Source organism: Cyprinodon variegatus, unplaced genomic scaffold, assembly GCF_000732505.1.
Source record: "Cyprinodon variegatus isolate N-32 unplaced genomic scaffold, C_variegatus-1.0 Scaffold48, whole genome shotgun sequence".
NCBI classification, from domain to species: domain Eukaryota; kingdom Metazoa; phylum Chordata; class Actinopteri; order Cyprinodontiformes; family Cyprinodontidae; genus Cyprinodon; species Cyprinodon variegatus.
In genome coordinates this window covers 650,283-661,684 of record NW_015150501.1, presented here as the reverse complement: position 1 = coordinate 661,684, position 11,402 = coordinate 650,283, and the positions used below count along the sequence as shown (strand labels likewise).

The 11,402-nt window shown below is 37.2% G+C and overlaps 1 protein-coding gene across 3 annotated transcripts in view; it reads right to left on the bottom strand.

The window, feature by feature from the left end:
* The window catches only part of zyx (zyxin), a 21,674-nt gene extending 10,825 nt beyond the window's left edge, over nt 1-10,849 (bottom strand). For 2 of the 3 annotated variants that reach the window (XM_015370802.1, XM_015370804.1), the window contains exon 1: nt 10,563-10,849. The gene's annotated coding sequence lies outside the window, so the exon portion shown is untranslated. Of the gene's footprint in view, nt 1-8,888; nt 9,180-10,562 lie in introns of those variants that run through there. The other variant, XM_015370803.1, reaches the window with a different exon arrangement.
* Between the last annotated feature and the right edge of the window lie 553 nt (nt 10,850-11,402).

The window sequence follows — 11,402 nt, the reverse complement described above, 5'->3', positions numbered from 1 at the left end:
TGATTTGATTTTCCATTGTGATAGATTTAACAAAATACATAATCTTTTTTTAAATTTTGATTAGGTGATTAAAAGAATTAATAAAAACAACCCTCAAAAGTGCAAATTAAAAACACTGCCTCTCCAAAGACATCAAGCCACTACAACTTTACAACAACAACAGAAATATAGCAGCTTTTGGCCAAGCAAATTTTGCCTGCGTGTCCATAGTGTAGTTGGTTGAATGCAAAAGTAGTTAATACAAACTAAAAAGGGTCTATTTTGGCAATAAGAGCTTGTTCTGTACCTTTTTGGTGACAGTCAGGAAAGTGTTTAAATGATGAGTTAAACATCTGGACACAAGGCTGTTCACTTCAGGCTCTGAAGGAAGAGACTCGTGTTAATCTGGGCATGCTTGCCTTTTGCTCTAGTCTAAACAATAAAACAAATAATGCGCCTTACTTCATCCAAACTGATAATGAGGAAACTCCAAGGTGAACCTGTGCAAACATATTCCATACTTTTTCAATCAACCCTAAGGAATTTAAAGCTTACAGCTGTTTAGGATAGTCCTTTATATAAAGCAGGCCTTTCCTATGATATTTTTGTTTAAAAGGCATCTTTTAACTATAATGCCATCTCCATTTCTTAAACTTAACCTTGCTCACCTAAATAGACCTTCACTCTATTATCTGTCGACAGCTGATTTGATAGCTCATGGAGAATGAGGGATACACAGTGGAGAAAATGGAAAAATCGTGAAGAAATTTCTGCTCAATCATGACCAAAAGCTATCACAGAAAAACATTTCCATTAACCGCCAACAAATATATAATTTATAAAGATATATCTTGTAAAAGGAAAAATGGTGCAGAGAAAACAAATGAAGGAAAGAGGACAGATGCTGAGCCTCAAATTAGAGAACAGTTGTCGACATATTCAGTTTAAGGAGCTACTCAATTTAAAATGGAGAGGACTTCTATCAACAGAATACTCGTGTCAGAACACTAAGAGTGCTTAACAGGGATAGTACCAACTGTGATTTGGTCCTGTAATTTGAGAACTGAGGCCCCTTTGTCTCAGAGACAAAGGTTCTCTTAATTATTCAACAGGACCGATAACTTGTGGCGAGGTCTCGTCTTTCCAAAGGGATTCTGTCTGGTGAGATCAGCTATTCACTCTGCCCCGTAGGGTCCTACAAATCTATCATTAAACCTGATGCTTGAGGAGAGACCCTCTGCTCAAGAACATTTCTGATTCAACTCAATGACGTCAGCTGTTCTTTCCCTTTGCTGCTAACATCTAATCCACTCTCCTAGTATCTTTGCAGCTGTACCCTGTTATTTGTATTCCTATAAAGAAGAAAAACTGTCTGACATTGTGGTTTCCTTTTACAACTGGAGATGCAGATTAACGCTCTGTGGCAGAGCAGCCACCCCCATCTCTTTCCTCAGCCTCTAATTCAAGTCTCACTCACTACTTGAACTGAATGACATCACTCGAGACTGCGTTCAATCATAGCTACCCTACAGCTGTAATGGGGGATGGATTCCAGGGAATTTTTTGAAGGGCCCCCAAATTCACCACAGAGCCAGGGAGTTTTCACAAACTAGAAGACCTCAACAAGATTTGGATAAACATATTGTGTTGTTTTTTTAGCTTCCTAATTTACATACATTGTGTACCCCTATGGTATTAGTGATGTGCTATGACTGTGGATATGTTGGAATAAAGCAAAATGTGTGATGCTGGCTGCATTTTAAAGAGAGAATTATTATCCACAGTTAAACCACTAATGTACAATTAGTAAATGCATTTAGGGACAAAGACCCCAAATAGGCTACTGGAGATGTTTCTAATGAAAACTAAAATAAAAGTGTTTAAAAGAAACAATTGTTTGCATGCAGGGAAACATAGGTGCCCTGTAAGCCAGAGAGCGGCAACCAAAATGTAAAAAAAAAAAAAGAAAGAAAACAGGCTGGTAACCTCATTTACTGACATTATTCTGGTGCAGGAAAGACTTGGTGAAATGGATGGCCTCAGGAGGTCAGAACATTAAGATGAAATCTTGGAGCAACATGCTCAGTGGCTGTAAGCATATTGCCACACAAACAAGTCACCGAAGAGGTGCAAGGACAGCAAGTTCATGGGTTTTTAAATTGCTATTACAGTCAAGATTTTAGACCCATTTTACATTTTTGGGAAGAGCTGAGTGTGTGTGTGAGCAAGGCAGCTTACTGTTACTGTTATCTGGAGAAATGGGCCAAAATTCCTGCAAACTATGAAAAACTCGTGAGATGATATCAAAAACTCTTCTTTACTCATTTCATATACTTTAAAGAGCAATTCTATGACATAATAAAAAATTTGCTAAAAAAATGTACCTAATGTTTGTTATTCTGGCATATAGAGGGTAAAAGTTATTTTTAGTAATCCTTAGCATTCTAAAACAGGAAGTGTTTGTTTTACAGATCTGGTTTCAGCTGAGTAACAAAAAAAACTTAAAGGGGGTTTAAAACACAGGAAGATCGTAGACTTTAGTCTGCCTGCAAAAGCTGCTTTTAAAAAAATGGTTAAAAACTAAACAGAAGGATCTGATGAATTATGGTTTTCCAATATGTCCTTTATTAATCCACAGAATATTACAAAAAATAAGACAGAGGAGAATAAAATAACTAGGGCTGCGACTAACATTTATTTCACTAATCGATTAATATGCCGATTTTTTTCCCCCTGTTTAATCATCAGATAGCAACAGGTGCCTTAAAGAAGATTTTAGACCGAATTTAAAGTGAAGCTAAAACTAGCAAAACTAGGCCACTTGAGGAGTTTTGGATACAATGTATTTACAGACCAAAATTTTTTTTCCATCTAAAAGTGTTTTTATACTTTTATATTTTTACACAATTTGGCATAATTATTGCTATGAGTGGGTTTCTCTTTCTGCTAATGTTGTTTGTTAGAGCCTGTGTACTCCAATTAACAATTAATTGATTAATAAATTAGTTGCTGATCATTTCAATAATCAATCTCATAAATTGTTTCAGCCTTAAAAACAAGATCATTTTACAGTAAAATGTTCTTTGATTCAAGTCACAATATAATTTATGTTGCAATATAGTACCCTCTATCGCTGAACAAGTTTATCAAGACAAAAGTAAATAGGATATTGTTCCCTAAATATTCAACCATTTATACCTGAAATACCATAATGAGCAATAAAATGTATTAAATATTTACCAATGTTTAATTACAGAGAATTTGATTTTCTGAGAGATTTGTCAGTTATTCCCTCCGGTATCAGTGGCTAGTGTGCTGTGCTGAAACTTCCCATTGTTCCAATGTTAATAGCACACCCGGTTTCTGGGAAAGCCTGTCTAGGTCGGGGGTCACTACTGCTGAGACAAACAACCCTTTTGAGCCCAGCCTTACAGGTCATTGGGTATGAATTGTGTCGCTGCGATGTATTACTATTTGCTCTCATTCAACTGACATCTCAAAACTTGTAACGTCAGCTACTGGATCCTGCAGGCAGCCCCCTCCAACAGCCCTGGTTACTTACACCATCACACAATGTAATGAAGGCCAAAGCAGAGTCACAAGATACCAGCAGACTGAATCAAAGCAGCAGACAAGAAGCGCTTTGAGCCAGAGAGATGCTCTGAAATAACTGGAGTGTTTTCACTCATGAAGGCTACAATTAAGTTAATTTTCAAATCACTGCAGTTTTATGCACAACTTTTTACCCTTCACTTTTAGAAATGTACACAAACACAACCTCAGACTAGAAGCTTCAGGTAAGATGCTTAAACAGTTTCCTTTGACTGCAGCATTAGATAAATCCTGGAAAGAAAAAAAATTTTTTTTTTACAGTAATGCATCAACTCAGAGCTCCATTTCCATCCAATGTAATAATTCTTAATGCTAAAGATCATTTGAATATTTATAAACTACATCTTTTATAAGCGATTAATATAAATAAAGTGTTCGAAATCGGTGGCTTTTGTCACCACCCGATACGTACCACCAGCCCGTATGCTTATGCTAAACCAGAATACATCTGGGTCACCATAGATACCGCTTTATAGGAAAAAACAACAACAAAATAAATGACAAAACTTCCTCTAGTTTTAAAGAAAAAGTCTGTTCAGAAAGGAGTAAGCAATATGTCATTATTTATACCTAAAACTAATACATTTGCGATGATTTAATGAATTTAGAAATAATCAGCCAAAAAAAAATAAAAATTTTGTTGCCATTACTGAGTACAGGAAGAGCGATTTTTGCCTAAATATAGTAACACCTCACTCCTGATGTCTTCCAGCAGTGACGTCACAGTGCGGTAAGCCGAAGCCATTCTCCCCACTTTACAAGCAAAATCAATGGGAACTACTTGACATATCTGCAATCAACAACAATTATTCAAGAATTATTTAAGAGAGGACTTCACCATTGAAAACCACCACCGGTTCATGATTGGACTGCCAACTAGGAGAGGAAAGATTTTCCATTGAACTTCTGGCCAGAGAAAATTTCATACTTAAAGCACTTTCAGAAGTTTGTATTCTAAATGTGACCGGACTTTTCCTTTAAAAGGTTAATAACTTTTCAGAGAGAATAAATGCCTTTCACTCTTTCTGTTATAGCACTTGTCTGTATGACACCTGTCCGGAAAATTGGATCCTACTCTACTTCCAGCAGAACATATTTTTTAGCTTTAAAATTGGTAACAATTGTAGCAATTTGAATTTTAATGTTTGAATTTTGTTGTACTTTCACACAGTATAGTGGATAATATAGAGACAACTAAAATACAGATAAAAATTGTGTAATATAATCATATTTTGTAGGTCTCTGATCAGTTCTGATGATGACATCAGAAGCAATATAACAGAGCGGATATAAAACTCATTCAATTCTCTTTGAAAAGTCCTAAACTGTTTTTATACAATGTAGTTTAGCATTCTTTGAAGATTAAAGGATAAAAATAAGTACTTTCAGTACTGTAATTAAATAATTAATGGTGACCTGGATGAATATCTGGTTCTAGGTGTGCAAAAAAGCTTATGGTATGAATTGTACTTGCACCAAAGATTGTGTGGTACTTATGACAGGTCTTATTAAAAATGATTGGGTGCAACCCTGGCAAAGCATTTAGCCAACTATATGAAACTATATAATATTGAGTATAAATAACAGATGAACGCATAAACTTGGCTGAATATCTGTTTACTTAGATGAGAATACAGGTAAAAAGCAAGCTATAAGTCTGAAGGAAATATTTGATCTCCATTTACAACCAGGAGTTTGCCGTGAGATTTCAATACACCAAAGAAGGACTTAAGGTTTTACAATGGTCTTTTTTTTTTTAACCACAGAAGTCACAGCCTTCAGTTTACACAGTCACAGGTACCCCATTAGATTTTTAAATCAGCCAACTCAAACTGGTGCACTACTAAGATAAGAAATCTAATAAACACAAAAGCTGTAGCCTGATAAACCAGACTCAATGTGAGATTAAATGTGTAATTTAACTAAACTTGCAGGCAAAAATTATTTTGGCTGCTGACGGGTGGGGCTAGTTTATAAGGCTACAAAAGCTCTTGATGTTCTCCAACATTTTACACAATGAACTCTGTATTTTCAACAGATACTTTGAAAAAGCAGATATATTATGCCTATAGCATGAACTAGTTAAATTAAACTAAATTAATTGCTAAAAGGTATCAACAACCTCACAAAAATAGCTCAGCGCCCTGTTGATTGCTCAGTTATTGTTTACTAAAACATTCTAAATATTGGCAAGAAATTACAATCGGAAAATAGCAACCAAACAGTTACCAGGGAGATTACTCAGATCAATTACTCTTATTAAATATCCCTGGATAATTTTGCTTAAATAAATAGTGATTAATAATTTCAGTTTGCACCATTTGCCAACTTGTGTCAACTATGTTAAATTAGTACCAACTTTCTCAAGCTTAGGCAGAAGCACGCAGATTACCAGTGTGTGGATAAGAGGAAGACAGAAGAATAACAATGCAAAATGTAGTGAATAATGGTAATTACCTGGGTTTCATCATGCACAGTAATTGGTAAGAAATGAGAGGTGTAGAGGAGAGTGGAAATAGGTTGGAGTAAAGGAAGAAATTAATCAGGGGTGACTTGTAAAAGAAATGAAGCTGTGAAAATGAAATAAAAATGTTTGAAAGTTGTAGATGTGAATTTTAGTTAAGATACCAAAAATAAGGATATAGAGCTGAATATGAACATGGGATATTTTAAGATTTTAAACCAAGTATCATCTTCCCTCCAGCTGATACACTCTTGTCATATTAATTTGGTATCAACCAAAAGATGGTCTGGTCCACGAAGCTAAAGCTAATGACAATTATCAGAGGACAGATAAAAAAAAGTGGATTTCTATAATCTTAAAATAGCTCATATTAAAAACCACAGCAGTTAAAGCGAACCTTTACACCAAACAACAGGTTATAAAATAGCATTTGCGTGAACCACTCTGACGTTTTAGAGGTAGGAGTTGTTTAAAGAAAGTAGAAGTCAGCTTTGGACTTTGCCCTTCTTTAAATAGCAGAGGTGTTAAGCCTGAACAAAATACTGACCATGTAGATCCGCTGTTTATTAGAAGTGACAAAAAAACTAATTCTTTAATCATTATTGGCACAAAGAAAATTACAGAGAGGTAATGTATGAGATTGTGAGAGGAAGGGGTTATAGAGACATAGCCGGAAATTTTTTATAAGGGTGGCCAGGCAATAACCAATGCACACTGAGGAGTAGCCACCCCTGCAGGGTTAGGGATGGAAAAAGGGAGTAAAAAAAAAAAGGGAGTAGGTAAAAAGAGGAAATTACATAGAACTGATCTTCATTTTCTCATAACACCAATTTGAACCGATAAAATAAAAGTTGGCAGGAAGTGAATGAACCCCATGCATAAACGCTTTTAGGAATATGATGGGCTAAACACTTGTCTGCAGCGTGGATAATTAGGTAAATTTAGATATAAACGACCATGGGTGGTTCTAGACAGGGGCCAACGGGGGCCAGTGCCCCTGTAGATCATGTCCTGGCCCCTGTTATGGCCCCTGTACTGAAAAAAATTATACTTAAAAGCAATTCTAATGATGATATGTACAGGAACAGACGTGGTTACTGATAGGTTCTTTTTCTTTACAAATGATGTTTTACTAATTATTTAAAGCTACAGTGTGTAATTTTCAGCGACATCTAACGTCCAGATTGCAGACCGCAGCAACATGAACATCTCCCCCCCACCGCTTCTCCCCCCCAACACTACGGCGAGCGTTACGGGACAAAATGTCTTCCACGACGTCCGCATCACCTACCTTCTCAAGTGATGAGGTTTGTTTACATAGATAATTTTACAGATAGTATTTCATTAGTGTGTGTAGGGTATAGATTTCATGTAGACTTAAGATAATAAATATACCCGTTATTTTTTCTACATCGTTGTGACGTTTTGGTGAGCTGCTTTGCATGGTGATATAAACAGACAAAGTAATTGTAGTCATTAGTTTAACAACGAGATTGTGTTCGCTGGAAGAATATATATTCCCCGTTTACAGAGTCCAAGTCTTGTTTGTGGCACGGGGGTTACAAGGCGAGGAAGAGGGCAGAGAGGCCGGGGTGGGCATGCAGCCAGGGCCAGGCGAGGGAGAGGTGCCAGCAGGGTGACTAGAGTAGAGGAGGAAAGGCTTGAAGATCTCCAAAGGAGCAGGAGAGAAGTAACCGAGGTATATATCCAGAAAATTATTTTACAGAAAATTACTGAATCATTACCTGTGAAACGTCAGGGACGTTGCTGAATAAGTATACTGGAGAGTAACAGCATCATCACGCAGCATGTTATTGTAATGGGCGATCTCGCAATCGCTAGTTTGTTGGCTCTGCGCTGCCGTAGCACAAAGATGTCTGCCTCCATGGCTGCGAGACCCGCTCCTATGTAATTATAAATAACGAATTCTAAGGCAACGCAAATATTAAGGTTAAGAGGCTGAGCTCTTAGATGATGATAAATAACATAGTTATGTATAATATATTACGTTTCTGACTGTATATCCCTGTAATTATTACACACTGTAGCTTTAAAAAGAATAAGGTGATAGCTTCAGTGGGATTGAGATAGGTTCCCAGTTTTTATCTGCAAAATCTTTTTTTTTAAAGCGAATAAAAAAATACTCTAATTTTTACAGCCGAATTTATCAGTTTTTCGAGAGTTCCAATTCAGATTTGATAGAAAATGGTAATTTGAACTTAAATTAAGTGAAAAATATGTAAAATTCCTAAATTATGAATGTACATTGACCTCATATGAAATAGAATTTTAATTAAACCCAATTGAATAGAAATTTCACTTCTTGCAGCTCTCTTAATATATTTGAATCCCTTGCCCTGTTTTTTTTTTTCTTTCTGTGCCCCCATGAAAACACACTGCTCCCCCCCTAGCCCCCCTGGTGTATTTGGTCTAGAACCGCCACTGCAAACGACTAAAACATTTCCAGCATTTTGAAACCTTTGCCTCGATCATGTACGTGATAGACCAGCAACAACCCCAGACTTATGTCTGGATTAATCTGACAGTAACCATGACAGCTACTAGCAAACATTTGGTTGACGAAGACACTGCAGATAAACAGGAGCAGCTACAGTCATTAACCCCCCACCCGAACAAAAATATATATTCAAAACAAACGTTTTCAGCTGAACCACAACAGCTAGCAAAGCTAACGCTTCGTTTAACCTTAAAATTAACCGATATTATTCAGAACACCTTTGAAAAATGAACGTCAGTGTAAATACAACAGCTCGGTTTTTCCATGAGGTACATTTTTTTTTTTATCAAAGTCTGAAAGGTAGGAGACACTCACCTCCACCTCCGGGGGTTTGAGCGATCAATAAAGCCTCTGGTTGTCACCTACAGTAACGTTAGCAGGTCTGCACACACCCCACCACGTTTCCACGGTACGTTCACGCCGTGGGTCAGTCGGTTTCGGTGGTTAAACACCGCCCCATTTTTTTTCTTTACCTCATATGGAAAAGTCGCTGGTTTCTTTTAACTGTTATCGCAACTGCTGTATTTCCTTTGTCTTCTGTTATTAAATCCAGGTGTGTCGCTAGCTGTCTAGATTTTACAACTTTTTCCCCCCTCTTTTAGCTGACCTTCCTGTTCGAGCTTCCGCATAGCCTATCATCAGTGTCCATCACTCTGTGTGATATGGCAGGCCGTTTATGTATATTATTTGATACCTAGAATATTTTTTAGCTCTCTAGTTCTAAACATTTCTAGTTATAATAGAAAGTCATCTAATCACACTACCTCAATATGTTCCTGCAACAGTAAAACAACAACTGTAGTTTTAAAGCCTTTGTCATCTAGTAATATATTTGTGCTACATGTAGATGAAATTAAATTAAATTCAGTTTATTTATATAGCGCCAATTCACAACACATGTCATCTCAAAGCACTTTACAGTTCACCAGATCATACAGTCAAATTGATTCAAAGTTTTCTAAGGAAAACCAGTTGATTGCATCAACTCATTGAGAATGCAATCCCTCACACTAAGCATGCTTGTAGCGACAGTGGAGAGAAAAAACGTCCTTTTAACAGAACGAAAGCTCCAGCAGAAATGCTACCTTTGCATCGATCAGGACCCAGATGAAGGGTGAATGTGTTGTAAGGATATTAAAGCACATCCTTCTTAATTCTAAGAACTGTAATCCTTCAGAATAAAAAAAACAAAAAAAACAATACTATTTTTAGATCTTGAAGAAACTAAATAGACAAGAGGTGGTTCTTATACGGGAAAATGGCTCACTACTCAGGGCAGCATTACCTGAGGAGCAGCATGACCATAAATATATAAAAAAGGTATGTCCCTCATACATTAAACAACTTTAAAGAAAAAACTATGAAAATATAGCTGTATAGTGCAGGTGGCTAATGATGCTTTAATGGGTTTCTGATTAATTTGGCTGTAGTCTAAATGGCTTTTTTTTGGTCATATTTAAAGGATTTTATCATATCTGGTTCTCTAGTTTGGTCCATTGCTTAACAACTGTATCAAAAAACATGTTAGTTGGGACTTTATTAAGTCTGTTTTGCATTAAAAGCTCTACTACTTAAAAAAGTAACAAGTTAAATTTTTTTCTACCTTGTTTGAGCAAATGTCTAAATGAGTGGAGGCTAGGAGCAAGTGATGCAGTAATATGAACATTTACACAAATGGCTTGCCCAAGATGTAGGCTCACTGCATGTTCAGATAGTTTATATTCACTAAAAAGACAAGAGTCTAAGGAGCACGACCCACCACCAGCAGCCATCTGTGAGGCATTTTCTGTTACAGTAAACGCTGCCTGGATATGAAGTCAAAATGCCTGCCATACCCCAAAGATGACATTTCACAAATGTATTCATAACCTAAAATCTGCACCATCTTGATGCAGTCCAAAGACTTTACCTTATTAGGTAACCTGTTGTAGTCATATCCATAAACAGCAGTTACTATTTGAATTAATAATTCACAGCAGAATTACTTACCCTGTTATAACAGCTGCAGTATGGATCTTCTTTTAACTTCCCCTCTCTCTTCCTTTTGTTCTTTTTCCCCCTTCTCGGCCCAGAATGAGTAAGAGCTTTGAGGTTGTGTCTGCAACGCTAACTTCTCTTTCTCTCTTCCTCTCTGCTGCTATTAGACCCTCCCCTTGTGCTTTTCAGCTTGGAAAAGGAATGACACCATCCTCCCAAACAAGTTCTTTCTCGTCCGACTTTGGCCCAGGACTTGTGTATCTCTGTGTAAACAGCGGCCCTCTATCTCTCCTTCTCTCCCTGTTTCTGTATATGTGTTCATAAACGGTTCACCCCCCCCCCCCCCCCCCCCCCCCCTTCTTCTTCTCCTGCAGCTCTCTCCTTTCTCTCTGGATTCTTGCAGCATTCTTCATTCAATGACATCAACCCTTTTACCTCTCCATGTAAGGTCAGGCCAGGGGAATGAGGGAGCCCAGAGAGGGGGAGATAATGGGGACTTGATTAGATACAGACTCAGAAAGCGGTCAGGGGTTTGAACAAAAAGAGGTACAATGGCTAAAGAAAGTATGTTCCACCGAAGCTTGACTGTGGAAACTGCTTTTTATTTCACTTTAAATAAATTTTGGCATTTCAATCTGAGAGGCCACCCTCTGTGTAATTGATACTGACTAACTACTCTTACGTATGGTACTGCATTACACCCTTCAGGTTCTTTCCTATCATAAGAGTGTTGTCACCTTAAGCCTGGTGTTAATGTGAGACACCACCCATCCTGTAAGCCAGCCATATGTCTGGTTTTATATCCTACTCACACACCTCACATCCGTTTTTTACTCATCTGGCCACCACCTT